Below are 6,063 nucleotides of genomic sequence, written 5' to 3'. Positions count from 1 at the left end.
GATTTCTCACTTTTTATCTCTCTGTTTCTCTCTTTCTGGTGAGCGCATCCGCCCTATAACAAAAACCTCTCAAAAAAAAATCTCTTTCTAAAAAAAGAACCAAACATCATTCAAACTGCAATCAGTAGAACAATGGGAGATGCCCAAGCCAGATTGCTGTCAGTCATTTAGGGGAAATAATGGCTGGGGTAGGAAAGAGGGGAGGGGGAGGTATGTAGCCTTGGGACCAGCAGTTAGCGTAATGGCTATGTCGCTGGACTCCCATGTAGTCGACCGAGGTTCGAGTCCCAGACCTGGTGACTTAAACTCAGGCCGGGCACGTGCGTGCCCAAGATCTCAAGAGGGGAATGGAGAAGAAGGGATTGCAGCGTGGCAATCCCCCCTAGGGGGTGATTTCTCGCTTCCTATCTCTCAATCTCTCTCTGTCTTTCTGGTGAACGTGCCCTATAGCAAAAGTCTCTCAAAAAAGAAAAAAAGAAAGAAATATGCGGCCTTGGGGCTGGCTGGTGGCATGGTGGTTGAGGGCCTGGACTCCCACATGGCCACTGCAGTTTGGGTCCTGGACGTGGGACCTTGCTTTCTCACTTTCCCTCTCTGTCTCTCTCTCTCACTCTTGTCTCTCTCTTGTCAAATTTTAATAAATAAATAAATAAATGAAAAGTTAAAATAATTCTTAAAAAACAAAAAAATATGTGACCTGTACTTGGTTGGGGGTGAGCTTATGGCAGTGAAGAATCCAGGGTGACCCCGGGTGCCTGTCTAATGACCAGGCAGAGGAGGTGTAACCACCACGACGCCTATGTACCTGTGTTGGGGCTCCTCTACACTGCTCCTGGCCCTCTCCCAGGGCTATTCAGTACCTCCCATAGCCATCGCGTTGTCTGGCCTCTCCCCGCCATCCCCTAGGGCCTCAAATCCATAGACCCACACCATGAGTCAGCTTCCAGCAAAGCACATAAACACACGAACCCAGTTCTCCAACAGAGCTCTAATTCAGGGAGCACCTACACTGGGGCAGACGACTTCTGAAGTGATGAACTGTGCGACAGTTAAAAAAGAGGGGTGAGTTGGAGGTCAGATGTCAGAGAGGCTGGGGTACTGGATCCCACATGGTGGACTGCACAGTTAGAGCCCCAGACCCGGCATCTTGAAAATCAGTTCAGGTATTGGGACCAGCTGTTGGCTGAATGGCTATGTCACTGGACTCCCATGTAGTTGACCATGGTTTGAGTTCTGGGCCTGGTGGCTTAAACTCACGCTGGGTACATGTGTGTGTGCCCAAGATCCTGAGAGGAGAATGGAGAAGGGATTGCGGTGTGGCCATCCCCCCTGGGGGGTGATTTCTCGCTTTCTGTCTCTCTCTGTCTTCCTGGCAAGTGCACTTGCCCTATAGCAAAAACCTCTCAAAAAAAAAAAAAAAATATATATATATGTGTGTGTGTGTGTGTTCCTGAAAAACTATGCTATACCCAGGCAATAAAACAAAGCAGTGGCATTTCCCCCCCCCCGCCCCCCCGAGGTGATTTCTCACTTTCCTTCTTTCTCTTTGGGGAGCACAAATACCCTATAGGAAAACTGAAAAGGGGGGCGGGGTGAGGTAGTAGGGCCCAATGTAACACAACTGGGCCCACATGGGAAAGGTCCTGGATTTGTCTCCTGGGACCTCCTTGAGCCAACAGCTGCATTCATGAACATGACCCAGGACAAGTGAGAACGGAGGGAGATGGCAGCTTGAAGACCCTGTAAGGGTGGGGGCAGGGTGCGGTGGGTGGGTTGATTGTTTTTTTCTTTTGTTTTGTTTTTCTGTTTTTACCAGAGGGCATGTGTGCTTGCCAGAGACAGAGGGAGACAGTACTCTGCAATGGGGCGTAGTCGTGCTGAAATCCCTTCTCATTTCTCCATGCTATCAGGATTTGGGGCATGCACATACATGCACTTGGCATGTCTGTTTGTTTTTAAAAGAATATTTAACTTTATTTATTTACTTATTTTAATTTGACCAGAGAGGGACAGAGAGAGAGAGAGAAAGTGAGAAAGCAAGCTGTCAGGTCTGGGACTCGAACTGTGATCTCCCATGTGGGAGTCCAGTGTTCTTAACTACCACGCCACTTTTCAGCCCCCCAGCATGTTTTTGAAGCCTCTAGGATTAAGACTCAAATCACATGATTGGCCATGTTGAATCTGGCTCCCTTAATCACCAGGCCCCAGGGCAGTACAAGGAGTGCCTGTTTATCTTTCTCTTGTGAAAAAAGAAAAAAGAAATGAATAAATTTAAAAGAGAAAAGACAGGAATCAGCAGGTGGTGTGGTGGTTAAGGCACTGGACTCCCACATGACTGACCACAGTTCAAGTCCCAGACCTGGCAACTTGCTTTCTCAGGTTTTCTCTCTCTGTCTCTGTCTCTCTTTCTCTCTCTGGTGAGCACACATGCCCTATAACAAATTAAATAATAATAATAGTGGGACTGGCAAGTGGTGTGACGGTTAAGGTGCTGGACTCGCATATGGCCAATCACAGTTTGCGTTTCGGACCTAGAGTCTTGCTGACTCACTTTCTCTTTCTCTCTCTCTCTCTCTGGTAAAATTAAAAATAATAATAGGGGCCGACAGGTGGTGTAGTAGCTGAGGATGCTACATTCCCACATGGCTGACCGTGGTTCAAGTCCTGGACCTGGCAGCTTGCTTTCTCACTTTCCTCCTCTCTTTCTCTAGCTCTATCGCTGGTCTAAATAAATAAAGTTAAATAAAATAATAATTTTTTTAAAGTGGAATTAAATAAATAATTCTAAAACAAAATAATAATAATAAATAAATAATTCTTTTTAAAAAAAATAGAGAGAGAAGACAAATCCCTGACCTCGTGAGGCTTACATTCCAGAGAAGAGACTGGTAATAAATCATTGCAATAGTCAGGAAGTCAGAGGTGCCGTGGCGGTGAGTAGAGCAGGGAGTAGAGGGCAGACTAAGAATGCATCACCAAGAAAATGATGACTGGGGGCCAGCAGGTGGTGTGGTGGTTAAGGTGCTGGACACTCCCACATGGCCAACCACGGTTCGAGTCCTGGACCTGGTGGCTTGCTTTCTCACTTTCCTCCTCTCTATGTATCTTTCTCTGGTCAAATGAAAATAAATCAAGGCATAAATAAAATTAAATCATTCTTTTTCTCTCTCTCTCTCTCTTTTTTTTTTTTTTTTTTGAGAGGTTTTCACTATCGGGCGCGTGCGCTCGCCAGACAGACAGAGAGAGACAGAAAGACAGAAAGCAAGAAATCACCCCCCAGGGGGGATGGCCACGCCGCAATCCCTTCTCCTCCATTCTCCTCTCAGGATCTTGGGCACGCACGCACACGCGCCCGGTGTGTGTTTTAAGCCACCAGGTTCGGAACACGAACCATGGTCGACTACGTGGGAGTCCAGCGACATAGCCATTACGCTAACTGCTGGTTCCCAAATTAAATCATTCTTTAAAAAAAAAGAAAAGATGGCTGAGCAAAAACCTAAAAAGGAGATAAGGAGGTGAGGGTCTGAGTCCTGAGGATTTCTGGTGAGAAATGTTATGGGCAGAGGCAGAAGCGTGCCTTCTTTGTTCCGTGAAAAAGGAGCCCAGGAAGGCTGAAATGGAGTTAGCAAGGGAGAGGTCAGAGAGGTCACCGGAGGCTGGATGGCACGTGGCCTTTGTTGAGGACTGGATTATTCTCTGAGATGGGAAGCGTTGGAGTTTGGACGGAGAAGAGATGTGAGACTTAAACACTGCAGCTGTGGTTCTCAACTCTGGTCACATGTTAGAACCATCTGGGGTGCTTTAAGAAATACCTCTCCCTGAGTCTCACTTCATAGCAATTAAATTTGGATATCTGGGATGAGGTGCAGACACAGGAACTTGGAGAACTCCCTGAGATTTACTGTGCGCCAGGGCTGAGAACTACTATGTTAGAAGGATCTCTTGGGGCCGGCCGGTGGCGTAGCGGGTAAGGTATTTGGATCCCACCTGGCTGACTACGCAGTTTGAGTCCTGAACCTGGCAGCTTGAAAAACATGCAGGATATATGTGCATGCATGCCCAAGATCCCAAAAGGAGAAAGGCAAAAGGGATTGCACCACCCCAAATGGCCATCCCAGCTTGAAGATGTGCTTGCTTTCTCTCTCTCTCTCTCTCTCTAGCAAATTTAAAAAAAATTAAGGAGGGATCTCTCCTTCAGGCCACTCTGCCAACAGTAGGCTGGCTGTGGTAGGCAGGGGACACAAGTTCTTACAGCACTCTAGGGAAGGTATGATGGTGGACCAGGGCCAGTGCCAGCAGTGGAGGGGTGGAAATGGGCAGGTCCAGGTATGGATTGGAACCAGCAGGGCTCGTGAGAAAAAGAGGAGTCGAACCAGACTTAAGCATGGCCCAGGAGACCATTCTGCACGTGCGGCCCCAGTCTTACTCTGGACGCTCATTTCCCACCTGCCCACCCAATCCTGGGCTCCAGGCGCTTCCGTGTTCCCTCTTAATGTGTTACCAGTGTGATCTTCTCCCTTTTTCTGGTGAACTCCCATTCATGCTGAAAACTCGGCAAATGGCTTGAAGTCTTGCCAGTCCACTATGGCGAAACAAGGCCCCCTCACCTTGGTATGCACTTGTAACACTGAACATATTGCATCAAATTATCTTTTTTTTTTTTTTAAGAATTATTTTTGGAGAGGTTTTTGCTATAGGGTGCGTGCGCTCGCCAGAAAGACAGAGAGACAGAAAGCAAGAAATCACCCTCCAGGGGGAATGGCCACACCACAAACCCTTCTCCTCCATTCCCCTCTGGGGATCTTGGGCACGCACACACACGCGCCCGGCGTGAGTTTAAGCCACTGGGTCCAAGACTCAAACTGTGGTCAACTACATGGGAGTCCAGCGACACATAGCCATTACGCTAACTGCTGGTCCCAAGAATTATTTATTTAACGTTATTTATTTATTTATTTATTTATTTATTTATTATTTTGGAGAGGTTTTTGCCTTAGGATGTGTGCACTCACTGGGAAAAGAGAGTGAGAGGGAAAGTGAGAAATTCCCTCCAGGGGGATACCCATGCTGCAATCCCTTCTCCTCCATTCTCTTCCCAGGATCTTGGGCACACTTGGACACGTACCCAGTGTGATTTTCAAGCCACTAGGTCTGGGACTTGAACCACAGTCAGCCATGTGGGAGTCAGTGATGTACCCGTTATGTCATCTGCTAGCCCCTCATGGAATTTAATTTCAAGGAAGGGAGCCATACTTGGGCACTCACGCACACGAGCCCAGCGTGAGTTTAAGCAGCAAGTCCAGGACTCGAACCGCGGTCGACTACATGGGAGTCCAGCGACATAGCCATTACGCTAACTGCTGGTCTTAACTTTATTTATTTATTTTAATTTGACCGGAGAGGGACATAGGGAGAGAGAAAGCCACCAGGTGCGGAACCATGACGCCACCTGCTGGCCTCCAAATTCTCTTTTTAAAGGATCTGTCTTCACTGCTGAAATCTGCATGTCTTGGTTGGTAGAAGGAACTGTACTCTGACAGAACAATTCGATCACAGCTTACCCAGGCCCTAGCTGCATACCATAGAACAAGGTATCTCATCTCTCTCCTTTTGGTTTTTGTTATGGAGTGCATGCACTCACCAGAGACAGGGAGAGAAAGAAGCACCTCCCGTTGTGGACTGCAATGCCACCATTCACTTTCCTCCATTCTTCTCTAGGGATTCTGGGTACACACAGATACACATATCCAGTATTTTTCTTTTTCTTTCTCTCTCTCTTTTTTTAAATCAAACGAACAAACTATTTATTTATTTATTTTTAATTTGACCAAAGAGAGAGAGATGAGAAAGCAAGCTGCCAGGTTCAAGACTTGAACCATGGTTAGCCATAGTGGGAGTCCAGCATCCCAACCACCACACTACCTGCCAGCCCCAATCCAACAAATTTAAATCACTGGCTCTGAGACTCAGACTACGTAGTCGGCTCTGTGGGATCCAGCTGCCTTACACACCACGCCACCAGCTGGTCCAAGATACTTCAGCTCTTGGTTTCCTCTCCATTCA

The sequence above is a fragment of the Tupaia chinensis genome, unplaced genomic scaffold, assembly GCF_000334495.1.
Source record: "Tupaia chinensis unplaced genomic scaffold, TupChi_1.0 Scaffold000330_1, whole genome shotgun sequence".
Taxonomy (NCBI): domain Eukaryota; kingdom Metazoa; phylum Chordata; class Mammalia; order Scandentia; family Tupaiidae; genus Tupaia; species Tupaia belangeri.
Note: the sequence above shows the minus strand (reverse complement) of the source record.